Genomic DNA, 21486 nt, shown 5'->3' on the forward strand with positions numbered 1-21486 from the left:
ATGATATGGTTAGTCAAGATTAGGGAAGGTCATGAAGAACTTAGACACAGGGCAAAGATAAATAACTGTGTACTATTAAAGCAGATGAATTTGAGTCCATCTGAATTAAAAATAACTCACACTAAATAAGACTACTATTTGAAGGACATTTGTTAGTGCCTTTACAAAAGTCTGCAAAGTGAAGATGTGATGATGGCCGTGGCATGCAAAAGAAAAAGACAGAAATTAAGATGGAAGAAATTATAAGACCTACTGCAGGTAACTGTGTGAGTAAATAATCGTTATCATGTCAAACAGACAGTAGGCATGCCTGCAGCTGATTTGACTCCTTTCTTCAAAAGTGAACAGGAATAGCTGTTCAAACAGCTGAATGTCTCCTCCTATGTCTGTGAATGCCATTGTGTCAATCTGAGAGGAGTAGTTGAAGCTGGAGCAGTGCTCTCTCCTCACTCACTAATAGCCCAGCTTAGAGAGGCCACCACTGACCCATGACAAGGTCATTCATCTCCCCTGGGTATGGAAGTCTGGGAATAGACCATTTTTTCTCATTCAAATTCCCTTTTGGATAAGGACACCATAATCATAGAGATTAAGTCCAGAAGATGAGAGCAATTAAAAACAATGTGGAAAGGCTTTCATACTCAAGACATTTTTATGAAAAATAGTGTTACCGAGTCGAGATTGTAAGTAACTAAAGATCACAAGGTTACATTAAACAATGAGTATAAGTACAAATGCTTTTTAGCACTATTCTTTTAAAGAAGAAAACCACATACAATAAAAAGGACCAGATAATAAAATAACATTTTACAAAATATCTCTTTCCCTCATGTGGGTAACTAAATGCAAAGGGATATTAATTAATGAGATTAAAAATATGACTGAATTGTTATATGAATAACAATTCCTGCTTATTATACTCTTTAGATCAAATATCTTTCTATTCCAGAAAAAATTATTTTATTAGTTGGGCACAGGAAGATACTTTTCTCTCTGGTGTTTTGTTGCACAGTTGGCAAAGTACCTTAGGAAGTATTTTTGCTTTTGGATCTTTCTATTCAAGATGGTACACAAAACTTAACAGAACATTAGTTTGCTCTGTAAAAACAGTTCCTACATACTCTGGGCACGTTTTTTAATTTAAAGAAAGACAGTGATTTTAGGAAATAATCTCTTTACTTTGAAGGTACTCTCCTATTCCTGACAGTGAAATATTCCTGAGATTGCCTCTGAAAATCCTTGAAGGGGTGGTTTACATCCTAGAGTTCAAAGCTTTGTTTATATGACAGAAGCTACTTATACCCCTCTTTTGACATCAGAAGACGAACAGAACACGCTGGCTTTATTTGCGTTGTTATTGGCCGCAGTTCTGCAAGGAGTTTTATATTTCTGATTAAAATCAAGTTTGATATACATCAGGAATGATGAACAGAGGTGCCTGTGGTCTAACAAGATCTTCTAAATGAAGGGTTACCCTAATAGCTTGGTATAGGCAGGTATGCAGTTGAAACACAAGAGAAAGGAGAGGAAAGATTCTTCTTTCTCATAGCCCGAGTCTGTGAGGGGCCATTTATTGCTCTAATGAAGCTAGCAGATTGAGAAGAGAAGCAGCTGGACAAGCAATTGGATCAGAACAAAGAAGTGCTGAATTAACTTGATACCTAACAAAATCTGTGAAACAGATCCGATCTTTTGAAGAGCTGGTGCAGAACAGCAGAAATGACAGAGCACATAGCCCATGGAGAAAGCTTCAAGTGTAGACTGGCTACATAAGCAGCAGTCATGGCAGTGAAAAAACTCTCTGGATTGACAACAAATGAGCTGATCAGGCAAAATAAACTCAGCTGCTTTACAGGTTCACATGCAAACTTGGAGGAAGCTGAAATACATAGCAAAGCCAGCTGGCTCTTCCTGAGGGTGGGCCCACTGCCAGGCAGCTGTGGCAGGGGGAGTCAAAGCCAGTAGCCACCCCTCAGTGACCTGGGCTACCCTGATACTCTTTATTGGGAAGGGAGGAGTTGAATATACTTTGCGCAAATAACCATGAATTTTGTTAATTGTTATTTAAAGATATCTATAAAGTCAGTGTTCCACAGTCTGTTTGTATTCCAAAATAACCAAGAGCAGAAGAACCTCTCAGTATGAGGACAATAAAAAGTTTAATTAATTTTCTTTTTCCCTGGAGAGAAGTAACAAGGGAAACTCTAGGAAGGGGCTTAGAGACATGGTTATCCTACCAAACAGAATCTTAGATGCTGAGATTGACCTCTTTGCTGCCGATTTAGTAATTCAATTTTGAACCTCTGGTGTGATTTTTTTTTTTAATTTTGTAAACATTTAACACTTCCATTAATTCTCTAACTTAATGTATACAAGACTGTGCCCAGATCTGGCTGGTCATATTTTAATGACACGCTTTAAAAACAGGCTAATGTTCTGCTTGCAAAAGAAGACTGCCTCTCAGAGCCACTGCATTATAAACACAGATCAGCACATTTGCAAAACTAGGTATTTGTCTTTCTTCAAAGATTAGGGGTATCTCTTCAGTGTAGTGTTAGAAGACACATAAATGCAAACAATACCAGCTGCCCTTGCTATTCCAACAAAACTAAACAAATATTTTCATTGCACTCTGAAAAAGAAAAATCAAAGAATCCCCTACGGCTCTCACTTTTTATTAAAGGATGTTAAAAAACAATCAAACACAACAAATATATACACGATACAGTCTCTCCTCACATTCTTGCATTTAGGAAAGGAAAAGATAAGTGCTTCCATACATTCTTGTTTCCACCCTAGTGAAAAGAATGAAAATCATTTTCAGTATCAAGAGTGTCTGCACCTGGGGCCTAAATGAAGGGAAGTAGGTAAATAGTTCCAAGTAATTAATGTAATGGCTCACAGGGGCCACAGAAGGAAAGGGGAGTTTCTCCAGTTTAAATGTTTGCATTCATGCCTTGCCTAAAGCAAAACAAGCTATCTGTCTGCTGGTTTGCATTTCCCCAGTGAAAGGTTCCATTTGTCTTATTGTCATTCCAACATGTGCATCATTTGCAGCCTTCCCTGCTTGAAATATGTAAGTACTGCACAGTGCAAGATTTTTCTTCTGATCTTTTAGGATTTTGCTAGAATTGTAGAGTGTATTTTAAAAAGTGAACCTGTAAAGGCAGATTGAGTTTAGAGTGTGTTGGATAGTTTTCTGAAAGCAGCTGCAGGCTGGGTCCCCAGGGGGTTGGTATTGTGATGCTTTGCTGCCCACTAGAATCTACAATCCAGAACGTGGTGCATTGGCTCCTTCTATGCTAGGGGGAAAGAGAGTCCAACACAGAAGGGACCAAAGCTGATGGGCAACACCTCAACTGGTCACTAAGACTGAAGAAAGGGTGATGGAGCTTGAGTCCCATCTGTTTCTGGTATTCAGGTCCCTTAATGTGAGCTATAGAGGTGCAACAATCGCCAAAACACAATTCTGAACCCTATTCTGGAGTTAGAAACTTATGCCAACCTTTTCTCACAAGACAGGAGAGAAAAGTAGCATTATCTCTGTTTCACCTAATAGTTTGGTGATTAGACAATTCAGGTAGTAGAAGTCTGGGTTCAAGTCTTGACTCTTCCTGAGAGGATCAGATTTGCATTGCTAACTTCCCATTTTGAGAACTCCAGTATGCAGCATGTTTAGGGGAGGCACTTCTAGTTTCTCCTATGGAAGTGAAAACACTGTCCAGCAGAAATGATTGTGTTTAATCTCTTCTCATCACAGTATTTATCTGAATACTCTGTGCATTCATCAAAGCTGGGGGAAGCCTAGATTTCTGTCTCCATTGAAATTAGTACTTAATACTAAATCCTGAAGAGGGCAGGCCCTACAAGACAAACTTCCTGTCTTCAGCCTATCTTTGTGTCCCCTGCTGTCACATGACTTGGAGCATCAGAAATACTTCCCATGATGAGACCTCTGGCATCATCATTTCCTGTATCGAAGAGATTTGCCTAATGCATGAGATAGCATTGCCAGCTCTCACAAAGACAGCATTTCATATGACTATTCTCACGGCAAGTCTGCAGCCACAGTCCTAGGTAATATAAAGTTCCCTTTGTTTGATGCAGTATATAAACATGTAAGGGACATACCCTATCCTGCAAGTTGATAGAGTGGTGAATTTGATGTGAAAACTGGAACATGCCAAATTCATCTCATTAGAAGCCGGCAAACACATGTTAAGCTTGGTCTGCATTTAAAAGGTTTCCTAATGTAGTGATCTTGGCAAAGACTCCCAAGAGTAGATGCTGCTGAAGTTAGCCAAAAAAGCTTTAAGGGCTTCCCCAAACAAAACAAGCTGCACTGGGCTTTGTGCTCTGAACTGTGCCTATAGCAGAGCTGTTACAAAAGTGCTGCAAGTCACAGCCTTAGTAACATTATGATACATAACATGTATCTTCTGTTGACCTGGTCTAAAATAGGGTTAATTCTAAACCTCTACCATGCTGGCTGGGTCTCAAAGTAGTAACCACTGGCAAAAGTCTTACTAGGTGAGGTCATGTCTAGGAGCACCTTCTCAGGTTAGGTATACAAATCCAGTATAAGAAGCAGAGTAATTGTTGTTGGTAAAAGATTACTTCGGCAAAACTGTGCTTCTGCAGTATAACATGTTTCAGCTCCTACTAGTGTAACTAGTTACATAAGAAGAAATGTAGTTTTGCTGTTATAAGGGTGTGTTACAGTACAGTCTTTAGTTGACACAGTCATGTCATCAAAAATCACACCCCATCAAATCCAGAGCTGACAGAGCAGTGCTGGCAGAAGCCTGCAGCCTAGCAATGGTCTCATGAAAAAGGTCTAGACCTCAGAAACGTTAACTTCACTCTTCTCAAACTGTACTTAATGCAATTCTGTTCATTAAAATCAAATTCTTACCTTTCTGAGGTTTAGATCTGAGACTACCCTCACTGAAAAGAGGTAACATTTCCCAAACTATCTGTTTGTTATACTTCTTTAACTGAACCAGCAGGAAAAAAATTCCTAGATACAATAGACTAAATCAGACTTTGTCCTGCTACATTTTTCCTCAACAGTACAATTTGAAGTACTTTTTAAATATAAAGTGACATGTTCCCCTCACTACAACGAAAAATGATTGAGTTAATTCTATATGCAGAACAAATACATAGGGGAGCAATTCACCTAAGGACCAACAAAAGTATAACAAAATGAAATGAAATCCTTCTCAACAGAATGCCAGATAGCATAACATGGGAGCATCAACTTCACTTAACTGAAGATTTTTTTTGAATATTTAAATTACTTCTTTGGAACAATAAGCTCTTATCCAACTCTGAATGGCCTTGCAACTAAAAATATGCTCTATTTAGTATTTCTTTCAATTTGTTTTAGACATCAGCAATAGTTTTCTCAGAAGATATGATCACTGTTTGGCAGAAACACACTTGCAAAAATAAACTAATCCCCGAAAAGTTAGAAGGGATGTATTTGGATACGAATGTGGAGAGTGACTCTTGGCCACATCCAAAATAAAACAGACTGTGCAACAGTTTTCTTTGCTAAAAGTAAACATCCTAGAATTGATAAGCTTTACAGAGAGAGAAACTGATTGCAGGACATTACTACCATCACCAGTATTTTAAGAGCACCCTCTACAGTCACAAAACACTATCTAATGAAGAAAAGCTCTTTTACCTAGAGAAAACAATATTAACTGAAAATTGCAGTGCATTATAGTCTCAGATCTGTATGAACAGTTCTTTGTGAGTGCCTGAAGCCCCGATAAAGACAAGCAGGCTTTGCATGAGTGCCAGAAATAGATTCCATCTCATCATTAAAGCTTCCATATTTGAGGATTTAAAGTATCTTAAATGTTCTGGGATGATTCGGTATTAGGTTTTAACTTCTTTTCTTAAGAAGAAGTTGTGGGATTTGAAATGCAAACCCAGGCCTAGACAGTGTTTACAAGTGTCAAAAGAAAGCAAGAAAATAACCATAGTAAAGGCCAGGATGAAATAGTTTTCCTGATTTTTTTTTTTTAATCTCTTTGTTTGTAGTTCTCGGAATACTCTTTCTAAGAGCTGTGTAAAACAAAGCACTTCCCTCAGTTCACAGGCTGAACTTAAAAATGGGAAAAAAATTAATTCTCCATGAAGTGCTTATGCACATGTACATTCTATTGTGCAAATACTTAGGTCTTGCTTGGTTTTGGGCTTTACAGTTCCTATAAAACACATGACAAGTCCGTCCTGGAGCTTTAAAGCAAAGAGATACAGGGTAGCATGCCTGTGAGATCTTCTCTTCAGCCACCCCTCAGTTTCACACAGACCCTTCCACTGGCTCCTGACATGGTGAATCTGATACTATGAAGGCATAATTTGTTGTTACTGGAGCGTAATTCCTGTTTATGGGTTAATAGTTTTTCCTCTGTTGTGTATTGATTTATTTTTTTTTTCTTTTTTAAAGAGAAACTATACACAGGATGTATTATTTCAGTTAGGAGAGACTAGACTTTATTCTGCTATGGTTTTCACCCTTCCAAGTGAGTAAAAAAATTTGGGTGTGTACTTGCTACATTCATTTTTTTCCTTGAAAAATGAAAAAGCAAAGGCTTTCCAGATCACTCATCCATTTTCCCCCTCCTTTCCCCACTTTGGGCTCCAAGTGATATGTTGTAGTCCTGAGTATTTTTCTACATTTAATTTTAAGTAACTGCCCATTGAAATCAACAAGATTGAAGAATGCATTTTAAGGTAAGTACATGCTTAAGCAGTTTTTTGCATCAGGTCACTAGTCCTGACAAAACAAACCTGGCTAGAAATTCCAGTCCTCTAAGATGTATCTTTCTTAACATGTCTTTCTGCATATTGCCTAGATTTAGAAAGACACTGTTATTCTCTCAAGTCTTTAGGGAATCAGTGGTTAAGATACTGCAGGAGTATCAGGAGCAATACTTCACCTTTAGAAAAGAAGAACCAATTTCTGCTTACATTATTTTTGTGAGTAGATCCTTAAAGTCTCTTATATTGGCCAGTACTGAAACATTTATGCCTTTTCTGGAGTTTTGTTTTACAGAGCTATTTTGATTGTATTCCCTCACCTGATTAAGAGTGTGCGGAAGCTGTCTAAAGCCAAAAACACTCTTAAGAATATTAAAGGTAATACTTTTTTTTTTTCCCCCCCTGGGCTTAATTTGCATGTTACTGAGATGTATCAGAATGGTTAAAATAATTATTCCCACCAGGTGGTGCTATTGCACAACATCATGAATTACACTGGCTGACACATCAAAATAAAGTTTGTGAAAGGTGTTTGATTAGACTTTTATAGGCTTGGAATTTTTTCCTTATCTGTGTTCAAAAGCAGGAAAAAAATGAAGAACTAATTAAGATGAAAGCACTTCTATAAGAAAAAAAAATTAGTTAATGATTTTAACAAAATATCTCTGTTTCAGAAGTCTAAATCTAGAATATACAAGCCAGGGTCTAAATCCAAGAATATATTCTGAATTTTACCTCCATATAGAAAATGTGGAGCCTATATTTTTTGGTGGATATTGGCCCTAGTTCTTATCAAAGGCACATGCACACTTTTACGAAGACTGAATATAAGATGCAATGGTTTGCAAATCCCCATGCAATTTAAGGGACTAATTCCTAGATACAGTAAACTAAATCAAACTTTGTACTGCTATATTTTTCCTCAATAGTACATTTTAAAACACAAAAGCATTAATTTTGTGCTTGTGTTCTGGCTTCCTTGGCACACTGGCAACATGCTGAAGTGCCTATGTACCCTTAAACAAGATCATCTTTGATGTGCATTGTAAACAAAAGGAAGCTACTGAAAGGGAAAATAAGATTTGAAATTAATATTTCTGAAATACACAGAACATATTTGTCTCCAGGATGCAATCACTGTATGCCAATCTTAAGAATTTAGACCTTAATTTTGAAAATATTTTGTGTTAGGCTTATCTTTAAACACATGAAAAATGTTTATATTTGCTGTACAATAACTGTACGTATGTTATTTCAGGATGAAGGACTGAGCTTTTAAATTACTCAGAAAGTCTCTGCTTTATCTTGCCATGAAATATGTTTTTGATTTTAACATAGTGCCTTCTGTATTCTTTTTTTCTGATTAAATCTTGTATCTACTTAGATTGTAAAGCATTTTTTGGAAAGGATTTGTATCTGCATGGAGCTTGACAATGCCTAGCATAATGTCCTAATACTGAGGGCTTTATTGTAATATAAATAAGAGTAATAACTCTGGAGAGCTACATCTATGTAGAACTATGTAATTTACTTTTTTTTTTTTTTTGAGAAGTTATCCATTGTTTATGATTGTGATGACAGAAACAATTCTCCATTTAAGTTTTCTTCAAACAAACTCTTTGCTAATGCTACCAAATTACTAACTTTATATAATTTATGCACAATGGTGACTCAGTATGTGCCACCCCCTAAAAAACAGTTTGTCTCAGCAGTGTGGGCATAGCTGAATCCTAGCAGGCTGGACTTCTCCAAGAGCAGCTACAGGGAAGAGGATAACAGCAGAGGAGGTAACAGTAACGATGTTTTGATGTTTTCTGGAACTTTAATATAGGTGTGCTTGGTAGTATCTAGGCTTTCTGCAGATTCTTCTTGGCAAAACTTCTTTTGTCTTTACTAGGATTGCTTGAGTAAGGCCAGTGGGACCAAGACTGTATTATTAAGGTGATGGAAGAAAATTGGATATAGCTGAAAATTGCCCAAGAAGAATGGAAGGTCAAAAAGTCTCATGGGGGCTAGACATAGAACAATGTCAAAAATCTTCAAGCTTGTATCAGTACTAATATTCAGTTAACTACAAAATTATATTCTAAGTATTAAATACTGTAACTATCATGTTATATGCAATCAAACTTTGTGTTGTGTGTGTTACAAACAGCTTTTAAAGCCAATGCTACCTTCTTCTCTTCACCTCCCTCTCACCTTGCACCCTTGAGTATCTTATCTCACCCTTGATTTCTTACATAAGATTAACAATTGTCTAGTCTTATATACAGCAGGAAGAGTATTAGTAAACTTGAGCTAACTAAAGTGAAGCTGCAGATGACAATTCATGGTTAAATCTTGATCTGTTAACCCTTTATTTAGCATGCATTAACTAACTTAAATTAAAAGCTTGCATTTTTTCCCTAATGAAGGCATACCTGAAATTACTCGTCTCTTATTCTACAACTTCGTCTGTTGTTTTAGGCACTTTATTTGCCACACCTTACTGTGGCAAATATAAGAAAGTCCTGCATTGTAAATACTTTCCTGGATAGCTGCTCTAATGGCTGTGATTATTCAGATTTTTTTTTTTTTTTTTTTTTTTTTGAATAGTGCCTCTCCACATTGTGTGCAAGGGTTAGAGACAGAGCAAACCTAGTGCTCTGGGTAATATCAGCGGTACTCTGGGCATTTAGCAGCTGCATTTGGGAAAATATGAGATGACAAATATAAAAGACAGACTACCAAAAAAAAAAAAGAAAGAAAAAGAAAAGAAAGAAAGCCACTGGGAAAAGAAAAAAACCAAGAAAGGTGGGAAAAAAAAAAAAAGAATGGCCTCGCTTTCTGGTAATCTTTGGAGGAAGCAGAGATCATATGTTAGGAAAGCATCTGGTAAGAGTGTAAAACTAAATTTCTTCAAATAAACCAAATCCTCCTCTGAGAAGAAATTTACTCCATAGTAAATTTAATGTATAAATATGACTGTTTCTGTGTTCTGTGATAAAGTGTTCTAATTTTTATAAAAGGGTACTTTTTCATGCATGTATAACTCAGAAGTGCCTTGTTAAGTTCACAACTTCATAATCAACTCTCTAAGCATTCTGCTTAAGATAAAATATTTTCAGAAAATAACAAGTAGATGAAAATAATAGTAGAGACTAGAAAGGAGACCTGAATTTTGAAGATTGCATTTCTTGAAAAAAGAAATAGATAAAAATGTCTATTACATACTTAAATGAATACAGTAATAATAGTGATAATCTTGTCATTTCTTAAGCAACAGATATCTAACCTTTTATAATAATTTAAGAAAATCACTAAAAACCTTGCAATATATACTGTAAAAGGTGTCAGAAGCAATGTTTCAAAGTAAGTATATGCTGTGAGAAAGAAGGATTTTTTTCCTTTCCACTGTGAGAGAAATTATTGGCTCAGATCCTCTCCTGTAAGGAAATCAGGGGAATATAATAAAAAGTCATAACACAGTTCACTATGTAGTTGAATAGTAAGAGATAGACATGTATCTTGCTAGGGCACTTTAAAATCGAGGTTTCAATATGGTCTAACTCAGTGAGGAAGGAGAGCTGAATTTAGGGAGTGCTATGCAATACCTGAGGTGTGCTGGAGTAGCTAGCAGCTGGAATTAATCTAGAGCAGCACAAGCTGCTAGGGCATTACTGTTTGTTTTTGCTTTAGCTGCTTACTCCATTTTGTATTGTATTTCACAAGTGTCTGCTAATACACTGCCTGGCCTGAGAGACATTAATCATGGTGTCAAGCCAGTTTTGTAAACAAGGACCAAAGCCTTCATTTAAAGAGGAGAAAGAGAAGTAGGTGGATCAGAGTAGGGAAGGAAATGGTAGTCTGCACTGAGATGATATTCTGTATATGACCTATCTCTTGTCTTCCATGCAATTCTATCTTGTTGCTGTGTTTGTATGCACTCCTTCAAAAAATTCGTACCTAATTGGACGATCTCGAGCTTTTACTGAATTCCAGATGAACTGTGGCTCTTACTGAACAGTCTTAATATTTGTAGCATTATTATACCAAATACTCATAAAACTCATGTTCAGAATATGCCAAAGATCTGTGAGGAACTCTTTGACAAAATGTTTGACTGAAAATACAATTTTCATGAAAATGTACAGGTTTAGATTAAACTTTCCTCAAAGGCTTATAAAGCTTAGGATAAAACTGGGAGTCAAAACCCAGTCAAAGGTCTGCTTTTCAGTCTGTGATTCCCATAGCTCAAATAATAGTTTCAGTAATTGTGCTTCTATGGTCCCACTTCTTGTTTCTTTGGTTTTTTAATACCCCCCCTCCAAAAAAAAAAAAAAAAAAAAGAAAAAAAAATCTTGGCTTCATTCTCATGTGAAATAATTTTTCTGAAAAATCTCAAAAAAATGTGGGACAGGAGAACAGTTTCCTAAGCAGTGTAATACTGAGCACACAACATGAGAATTGAATTGCTTCCTGAGCTACCTGACAGGTAGCTGAGGAAGCTGAGTTACCTGATAGGTAATGTTTAATAAAAAAAATTAATTAAAGACTACATAATAATGACTAATAGTCATTGTGGCATGGTTGTTTTGGGAAGAAATGAATCTCTCATTTTTTCTGTTTTATTTCTAAGTGCAATGGAAATGTATTATTGTATAACATTGCTGATTAACACCAGTTTTAATTTCACCTCTAACAATAACCTGAAAATTATGGGTGTATACACCTCTTTAGTGAAACATTTTGTAGCCTATTAAGTTCACTTCCTTCACACATTACAAAACTAGAGGAAGAACTGAACAAACTGTCAGCATATTTCTTCACACTTCCATTGTAATAACATATGGCCATATGCATATCTGTGAGTTCAACTGACTGGCAGCTTTGCCCTTAATTTTCTGAAGTATTCTAGATTCATGGGAGCTTTTAATTTTTTTTTTTTTTTTTTCCAGTACAGAGCCTAAAACTGGATATAGTGCCCCAGGAATGACACTATGAATGTTGCATTGAAAACAGTTGCTTTTCTAGTCAACCCCCTTCTGTTTATACATCCTAATTAAGGCAGGGGCACACTCTACAGCAAACTTGCACAATATCCTACAGCTTACGTTGTGGGTGTTTGCTAACCGGCTTCTTTTGACAGAGACATAGGAAGTAGCAGAAGTGTATGGGAAGTGCCAGATTTGTGAGGAGCGAATCCAGCACAGCTGGATTTGGGAGAGGATGTGTGCCTATACATACTGCTCTATACAACAACTTTGTAAGTGGTTTTCACAGCTCATATACTGAATTCTTCCTTCTCATGTTAACTGCCTTACGTTTCTCTCTCTGTTCTAGACATGGGCCTATCATTACATTTTGCATTTGAGTGTACTTACTATAGCCTTTTTTTCAGACAATGCTGCTGTTTGTTTTAGCTGTTTCAATTAAACCCTGAGAACAAATTTCTGAGGGTGGAAAGGGTTAACAGAGGCCTGGTTCTTTTGAGATGCTTACATTCACTCATGGATGTGTTGTATGCCATACTTTTAAAACCAGGGCCCTCGGCAGGTAGCCTTCCCCTGCGCATGGGCTGAGGGGGACACACTGCAGCACAGCAGCGCTTCAAGTCGCCCCACATGGATAGAATTTTCTGGAAATCTGGGAACACCTCTCAGTGATACCTCTGGCCTGGTGGAAGATGTTGCGAAAACCATCCAAACCGCTGAAGAGAGCCCGGGGGCGTCCTGGGGAGCCGCGGTTCCCCCAGCCCCCGCTTACCTCCGCCGCGCTGCCCGCAGAAACGTCCCCCCCCCCCGGCCGGGAGCACCGGGGCTGGGGGCTCGGTTGGGCCCCCGGGGCGCCGGGCGAGGTGGCGCCGGCAGTTGGCGCCGCGCGGCTGCGAGGACCGCGGCCCGGGAAGCCCCGCGCGCCGCGCTGCCCTCAGGCGCGCAACGGCCGCGGCCCGAGGAGTCGCGCGCGCCGCGCTGCCCTCAGGCGCGCAACGGCCGCGGGGCGGGGCGGGAAACGGCGGCAGCGCGCGAGGTGGCCGCTCGCCCGCCCCCCGCTCACCTGAGGGAGCGCCCCCCGCCCGGCCCCTCCTCGGCGCGGCCGCTCCGGCGCCCCCTCCCCCGCAGGAGGGGGCGGGCAGTCGGCGCTCGGCTCCGGCTGCGAGCGCGCCTGGCCCGGGCGGGGGCGGGGGCGGCGGCGAGCGCGGCGCGGAGTTGACGGGGCGCCCGCGGCACAGGGCGAGGCGGCCCGGGACGGGTGAGGAGAGCGGCGGCGGCGCGGGCAGGGGCGGGGGGAGCTCCGGGCGCCGCGCGGGGATCCAGCGACGCCTGACTGCCGCCGCGGGCGTGCCGGGGGCCGGGTGGGCGCGGGGGGCTCCAGCCCGCGGCGGGGGGCGGCGGCGCCGTCGCCTCCTTCGCCGAGACTGCGGCGGGAAGGTGGCGGCCCGGCCCGTGGCTTCAGGTGAACGGAGCGGGGCTGGGCGCCCCCCGCCCTCCCGCCGCGCACATTCCTCCGGGGATTCCTGGCATTCCTCAGTCAGGGGCGCCCCGACTTCTGCGTCTCCCTCTTTATTCCGCGAATTAGCCTTGTGTTTTGGGCTCTTTTGGTTCGTTGGGTTGTTTCTTTTGCCGAAGGGCGTGCCCGCGCCGTGCGGGCTCGTTCTCCCGGGGGGGGCTGCGAGCGGCGCCTCGGCCGTTTGTGGCTGCTGCCGGCAGCGGGTGGGATTTGTCTCCCGCCCCCGCGGTGACAACTTTATCGGGAGATGAGGGCGGCGGCGGGGGCTGTGCGGTGAATTTGGATAAGCATTTGCAGTTGGCGGAAGAAGAACAGTTGTTACGGCTTTTATCTTTCTCCTGGTTTTTTTTTTTTTTTTGCATGTGATTTCGCTTTACACTCTGATTTCTTTTTTTCGGGGCAAAATATTAAAAAAAAATCACTGCAATATAGTTGGAATAATTATCAAAGTAGAAATATTGGAAACTTACCCTTGAAGGTGCTTTTATATATCTGAACATCTACAGTGTGTTTGACTTGCACACACTTATGTAAGATGAATCCTGTAGATGAATCAGAAATCGCCTAGGATATAAGGATTTGTGGTATACCCATATAAATTTGACAGATTCAGTGTCTGATGCTTATTCTGACAACAAATTCTGTCACATGCTCATATTTAAGCTTTGCTCTATAGAGCTGGTTTTAACAGAACTTTGAAACTTTTGTAAAAATGTAATTAAGATGGGAGAACCAAACCACTGGTAACCTCTTCTTGGTGGTTTGTGAAAAATCATTTGACTAGCAAGAATAATCATTTAAGAGTTATATTTTCTAGAAATGTCGTTGAATTGTCTCATCTTTTTTTCCCCCACGTTAGACCCAGAATAAATTCCACTGTGCACATAATGTGTACTATGGTGATTGCTGATTAAAATAAAAGCATACAAAATCGCTGGTAGGTTTTTATATTACAGTGTAAGTTTGTCGTCAGGATTTTTGTTTCTTTTGAAAAGGTTATAAATGAAAATTAAAACTTTTCATACAGTATTGGAGTGTACTCTTAGTAGTGTGGTAAGCAGCATATTACATGAAGAAGTCGTCTGTCATGTTAAGAAAGGTGATCTTTTTAACAAACTTGATACGAACTAAAAAAAAGCAGTGATTCAGATTAAATATTTTATGAAAATTAATAACTTTACATGTATACATGTATGTATTTAATATTTAGTGGTGTTTTTCAAATGTATCGATCACTGGAAAAGTTCCTTGAATTGCAGATGACATTAACTGTTTCCAAACCCCACTTCAATTGCAAATACACAACTGGGGGGATTGTTTTAGTGAATGTCAGTAACGTTATAATAGCAATGAAAAGGGAGGGGTAATCATCGCTAACCTGTTTGCTTACAGAATTTGTGGTGCTCTCCCGAAGAGACTGTGTTGTGTATGGGTGTGTGTAACACAACTGTTTTTGTTCTCAGTATCTGACTTGATTGCTTTATGCTTATTCTAAATCTAAGAGACGTCATGTTTAGGCTGCCTGATTGTCTCCAAGCAGTTGAGCATTTTTTAATTTCTGCTAACTGCGTTTTTAGTTTCTCACTGTCGCTAGCAAAATGTTGGAGAACGCGCTTAGGGTTTCCCCTGACAGGATAGATATGGAAGATGTGGAATTTAGTTTTCTGCAAACCTGGTCTGTGGTGCAGTTATGGATCCTGTGTAAAGAATTTTACCTCAATAAAAGGATGGCGAAGCAGAAAAAAAGAATGGATGACAGTATGCTTGTGTTCCTTCTCTTGTCCTGTATTGTGTAATAGGAAGTTGATATTTCTTGGGGTATTGGTGAAACTGGTTTGTCTAGTGTCTGCAGTGTCATCTGAAATGTGTAGGTGAAATGGCATGACCTCAAACTTAAATATTTAAATCTTTTGTCATGGAGCAATGCGAGATGAACATTTTTGCAAAGGTTTGTTGCAAGGCGTTCGTTCAGCCTACATCATGGTGGGCACGTTATTATTTTAAAATAGCTACCCTATGTATTTTTGGGCCAAATGATTCTGTTGATGTCAGAAATTAACTGAAAATAGACTGGTGTAGTTTCTGCAGCTTGAAGTTTAACCATTTCTGCTTTTTGATGTCGTCTTTATTACCTGGCCCTTTCACTGAGATGGTAACCTGAAAATGCCTGTATTAATACCAAGCATGTAAGCCCGATTATGCAAAATGATTTTCAATCCAGGGCAGCGCCTACTTGTGTTGCTGGAGAAGAATTAGCAAGAATCTGGTCAAGATCACTGATGCCAGCAGCTTTCTGAAAAACGGCAATGAAAAGTAAAAAGATAGACCAGTTTCCTCACTTCTGTAGCCTGTGTATGCAATTCTGAACAGCAGCAGAAATTTTTGAGTTACATACTGCCTTTGTATTAAGATGAAGTAGGCTTAGAAGTATGTGTCCTTCTTCTTCTCCCTCTCCTCTCTGCCCCGCATCCCGTTCCTTTTTTCGATGGGAGGAGGTTATCTTCTACCTTACCAGTTCAGTGACATGGTTCACAACTGGGCTTTACAAAAAGCTGCCTCTGTATGATATAGAGATGAAGAAGAACTACATCATGAATGGCCAGGATGAGGTGAAGATGTTAGAATTTCTCTAGTTTTGTTGCTGAAGCCATGTTCTCAACAAACTGCATTCTGAGGGAGGTGGTAGTTTTAACTCATCCTCAGCTTCGGTTTGGAAGTTTACGTGTTTTTTTTTCCCAAGTCTTGAAGGCTGTGTTGGTAGTATGTGCTAAAGAAAAAAATGTTTGTGTGTTCTCTGTCCTCTTTTGGCAAAAGGATGTTTCTAACCCTGTTGGAGAATGTTATCTTACCAGGCTGTTGCAGGAGAGTAGGTATTTTGTGTGCTCATAGAGTGACTGTTTCGGACATGTTTAACTGGAAACATTAACACATTTCAGAAACTATTTTGGCCTTGCCTCTCTGAGTGGAGTTAAATTTAAATGGTAATATTTTTCAGTATGGCTGAATATGACAATTTAATGTTTAAACCTGAGGAATTGACAAGCTAGGAATGCATGGGTTGAAGATTTAGTGAAGTGGTAGTCATGGAGTCACCACTGTTTGGGATTAGAGCTCAGTGCATTTGCTGTGACCTTGTACCATCTCTGCCAACAGAGCTGGCAGCCTTCTTGGAAGAAATTTATCCAAGCGTAGGCGTAATACAAAAACTTCTGTTTTATGTGAAATAGAATGAATGGTGAAATCCGTAGTCAAACATTTGAAATACCTAGTATAGTTTTTCCATGTATCCCTATAACTAAATTTTTAGCCAAGATGAACTCTGTTTTTTAAAATAAGTTGTTCCATCTTTTGTATTTTTGAGATACATTAACCAGACAGTATCAAATCTAAAATGAATATTCTATAGTACTTTTTTCGGTGCTTGATTTTGGTGAAGTCAGAGAGCAGTGAGGAATAATGGTGATGAGAGAAGCTTCTTAGAAATCACTTTCACTTAAAAACCATCATCAAGATTGGTAAGGTTGGAACATGCCTGAATTATTAGCACAGCTGCCCCTTTCTGCAAGGGTGCCCGTGCTTTGCCAGGCAGGTGTGCTAGGCATCATTAATATTCAAGTGGCCGCATGACTCTCAGCAGTCTGCGCATGACAGGAGTTTGACTTCAGGCATTTGCAGAACTTAAGAATTATTAAGTTTTAGGTAAATAACATGCACCATTTTAATGAAACTAAAATGTTGATTTTAAAACTATATAATTATACTACAAAAATGAGACTCACTGGCTTGGCTGCCCATGCTTACGCATTCATTCATACTTGTATGTGTGTATGTGTTTTTCTGTGTGTGCACGCATACACTCTTGCAGAAGTCTTGTAAGTACTTATCAGCCATTAGGAATGCTTCAGCCCTATTTTAAATTATGTTGAAAGATGTTTTTGAGAGCTACTGAAGTTTGTTAGAAGGGGAAAAATGTATTTTATGCACATAAAAGCACTCAAAGTTAAAAGTGGAAAATGAATTGTGAGCCATCTCAACATAAAGCATAATGCAAAAACGGATAAATTTTTTTTTACGGCTATGGGGGAGTGCTTTCAGTGATGTGAATCTAGCTCAGAATATGTTGTTAGGCCTTGCTGAAGCTGTTGATGGGTTGAGATATGCCTTCATACAGTCATTTGCAGATCATTAGCTGTTCCACCCAGAGAACAAATGTCTGGCTCCTGTAATTGGTCCAGCCGTAGGAGCCTTTGTTTGCGAGAACAGTTGGGATGTAGTGTTACATTATAATTCCACAAGCACTTTAAGCCTCATAAAGAAGCAGTCCCATCTCTCTCATTCCCCCCCAGCAATCATGCAATTCCAGCGTGAGGGTGAGAAGAGCGGTAGCTTGCGAAGCTGGTTAAACTTGTGCTCAGTGTGCAAGGAGGCTCCACACTAGGCAGCCTTGGCTGCGCCGGCTTGGTAAGGCCTTCCCAGAGCTGCTTCTCTTGGCAGGCCCCGTGAAGCTCCTTTCCTCTGTGGAGTATCTGGCCTCTGCTCTCTACCAGCCTATGCTTCCCAGGCTGAATATGATGATATCATCTTGTTGTCTCATGGTGGCTGGGCTCAAGGCCCACGGCTCTGACTGCATATTTAAATTTAAAATGCATGGTTGAGTTAGTTGAAAGAAACTACATGGGTATAAAGCCAAGTGTTTAAAAAATACAATGATAATTAAGACAAAGCTTAACAATAGAAAAATTGGAGCCATAACCAGCTTGAATCTATCTTGGCTGTATAAATCGGACTCCTAAAGTCTATTTTACATATAGTTTTTGTACTTAAATAGTTGCACTTCCTTAGAGATTAACCCTTCTTTTCTTGTGTCTTTATATAGGTGTAATAATACACCTCACTCTCTGCATGCAATTGTACTAATATAGTTCAGTCTTATTTCTGTTTGGGAATAAGCTACACTGGTATAATCAAAGTTACACTGATTGCATCTATTTTAGCTCAGTTGTGTTGTTTTAACTGTAATTAGTGTAGACAAGATTATATTTTTGTTGGGTGGAGATATTGTGGAGAAGGTCCAGTGATGTGAACATCTAAAACAAAGGAATATATATTTTTTTTGAGTAGGGGAACATCATTTTAGATAATACTAAAAAAGAATTTTGTGTCCTTGAAGTACTGGCAAAACTTATTTAACAAAGCTGGCTCTAACTCTGTTTCCATTTCTTTGAGAAAGGCTTTCTAAAAGACTTTTTAACGAGCTTGAGATTTTTGCAGCAACCTCTGGAAATATGCACAGGGTACTCTTTATTTAAACGATAATGATATAATTGGGTTATATTACGATTATTTCCTTTGCAACAAAATGTAAAGCTTCTAATGCTGACAATTGGAGGAAAATGTAGTAAAACAACATAGAATATCTTGTGGAGTAACTATAGTATTAGATGTTTGGATACAAACCAGCTATTGTATTTGAAATCACAAGCTGCATTTAGAACCTCTAAGTATCCTTGTGTCGCTCAGTTGATGTTTCTGAATTTCTTCAGTAGAAATGAACATTTATGATTTGATAAACTGGAGGAGAATATATAAAATAAAAATTCCTGTTGGTGATTTTGTTGATATGTTTTTCTTTCCATCTCTCTTGCAAGTTTGTCATAAAATGAAGGAAAAATTGAATGTGGTCAGATCATCTGTATATAATTAACCACGGAGATAAATAATTACAACGTTTTGTTGTTTGCTTGTTTTCTGTATTTGAAGTTTATAAATGCTAATTGTACTGTAATGGTGTCAGTATACTTAAAGTGCAAGTAGATAACCCCAGTAGATTGGATGCAGCGATACTGGCATAAAAGAGCTTTTACAGGTATATATTACTCTCTGTGAAAAATGGAGCAGTATAGTGATATGAGTATGCCTATACAGGTGTCTATGTCCAAAGAAGACTTGAACCAATATAACTATTAAAAAAAGGCAACTTTCCATGTTCCTCCGGTGGCTTAACTGTATACCATAGTATACATGGCCTGAGACTAGTGGAGGCAGATGACGTGAATTGGTCTTTTAGAACTATATTACAGATACAAATTGACTTCTGTGTTAGTAGAATTTTAATTTGCCTTTAGTTTCTGATTGTGTCTTGTTTAGAATTTGGGAGAATCTAGAAATCCATTATTTTAATAAAGAAAAAGAGTTTTTTAACTAATGATGCAGAGTATATATTTCAAGGGAAATACAGTTTAGCATATTGTGGAATAAATGAGTTTTCAAACATTTTTGTGATGAACAAAAATTAAGGCTTTAGTTTTCACCCAGTAAGCAAGCTCAGTAGGTAATGCTATATTTCTTCTGGGAATAAATCCTGTAAAATTATGACTAGTTGAATTAATATATAGCAGGTTAAGAAAACGGGGTATATATTATGTCCTTATCTTCAATTAAACTTTGACAATTTATGAGACCTGAGGATCTGCCAAGATGTCTTGTTATTGACTTACAACAATTGAAACAGAATTTCCTTTCTGAAAAAAATGTAAATAAACTAACAAAACCTGTGAGCTCAAGCATTTGGCTGATCTGTCACATACTTTCATAGGACTAACAAGGTGTTTTGCATTTTGAGAGAGTGAGACTTTCTCACACGCAACATTTTTCAGCCGGTAGGAATATTAACCAAGCTGTAAGCCAAAGGAAGAGCAGTTTTAGGCCCAGCATTTGCTCTAACTGCTGTCGACGTTTCCTTCCATTCCCAGTCTTCAATAACCACAACTCTCTTCCTGTCCTTGAAGAGGTGACTATCAATCTTTTGTTTTATAGGTTCAGCATCTGGGTAAAGTTGTTTAATATTTCGGCAGAACTGAAACCGAAATTCTCATCTCTAAGGCAACAAATCCAAGATGCTTTGCTACACCGCTTTTCAGGGGAAGTTGGTAAAATAATTTGTGTAATCCATGCTAGCTAAATGTGACTGCTTCCACTAATGGCCATGAAAGAAAAATGATATTTGGAGTTTTCATCCTTCAGGAAATTCTGACCTATCATCCCTTGATTGTTAACTGAAATCAATATAAGAGATATGGGTCAGTGTTCATGACTGGACCCCACTTTTCATTATGCACCCAGAGCCATGTAACTACTGTATTTAATCACATCTTGGTCAAAGAAAAAAAACACGTTGTATTTATGGGAGGCATGGACCTGTATGGATCCTGATGTGAATGCTGGAATTATTCCTTTCATAAGGAGATAATTTTTTGTTGTTCTTGCTGGTTTTTTTTTTTTTTTTTTTTATGTTTTAGGTCAGAAGAAGTGCAAAATATTCTGGTTTGGATTAAAAAAAACTGAAATGAATGTTGCATTTTGACTTTACTCAACATTAAATATTTTGAGGAAAAAAAGGTATTTTTATAGAAATTTTTGATTATGCAGCAACTGCCTTTTTCAGTGGATTATCTGACCAGCTGTAAGTAGCTGGATCACGTACACGTAGCTGTGGGTCTGTTTCCTGGCTTTGTGATTCTTGTGGCTGTGGCGATTACTCAGGCAGCAGACTTCAGAGTTAGTTGGTGACAGAAAAACAACTGGTACCAGAAACGTGAATAAGGATTGCTGAGATACCTGATAATAAGTGAAGGGGTTACAAACAACACAGAGGACTTACTGGCCAAGAAAAGTAGTAGCCAAGAGCTGCACGTTCCTAATTTGTTGTGCAGACTACATGGTGAGTCTGCATGTTGTGATTTAGTACAGTAGAGGCGTTCTGTGTGGTGCAAGCATACATTGTGCCAATTCTTGGGAGTATTGTGGAGTGCATGTGAGGGCACCACAGCTGCACTTGAAGTAGTTTCCTTCCTGGGGGAACCAGGTTAAACATTGCATAATCTCAGTGCCCAGTGTGGATGCAAAGTCCTCTAACATTTACTTCTCTACACAGGCACCACAGACAGCCTGAGCTGACAACTGGTATGAAGTTTTTTGCTGGTAACGGTGAAATGTGAATTTGCAGTCCTGGGGGCTGTAAAGGATTGCAGCAGATCAAGTGCTGGTTTTTCTCCCCTTGCACGGCACCTGTAAGGAGTGCAGATGCATGCAGGGACTGCATGAGGAAGGACTCTACCTAAGGTGGTAGATGGGATTTCAGCACTCAAGTTTAGAATAGGTTGTGCATTTCATTTATACATAGCATTTTGGAAGAATATAAATTGCTATATGGCTTTG

At 39.1% G+C, this 21486-nt stretch overlaps 1 protein-coding gene across 3 annotated transcripts in view; it reads left to right on the forward strand.

Moving 5' to 3' along the window:
- Window positions 1-12927: 12927 nt before the first annotated feature.
- CGNL1 (cingulin like 1) overlaps window positions 12928-21486 on the forward strand; it is a 68848-nt gene continuing 60289 nt past the window's right edge. For 2 of the 3 annotated variants that reach the window (XM_064517429.1, XM_064517430.1), the window contains exon 1: window positions 12929-13011. The gene's annotated coding sequence lies outside the window, so the exon portion shown is untranslated. Of the gene's footprint in view, window positions 13012-21486 lie in introns of all 3 variants that reach the window. The other variant, XM_064517431.1, reaches the window with a different exon arrangement.

Source organism: Dromaius novaehollandiae, chromosome 10, assembly GCF_036370855.1.
Source record: "Dromaius novaehollandiae isolate bDroNov1 chromosome 10, bDroNov1.hap1, whole genome shotgun sequence".
Classification (NCBI taxonomy): domain Eukaryota; kingdom Metazoa; phylum Chordata; class Aves; order Casuariiformes; family Dromaiidae; genus Dromaius; species Dromaius novaehollandiae.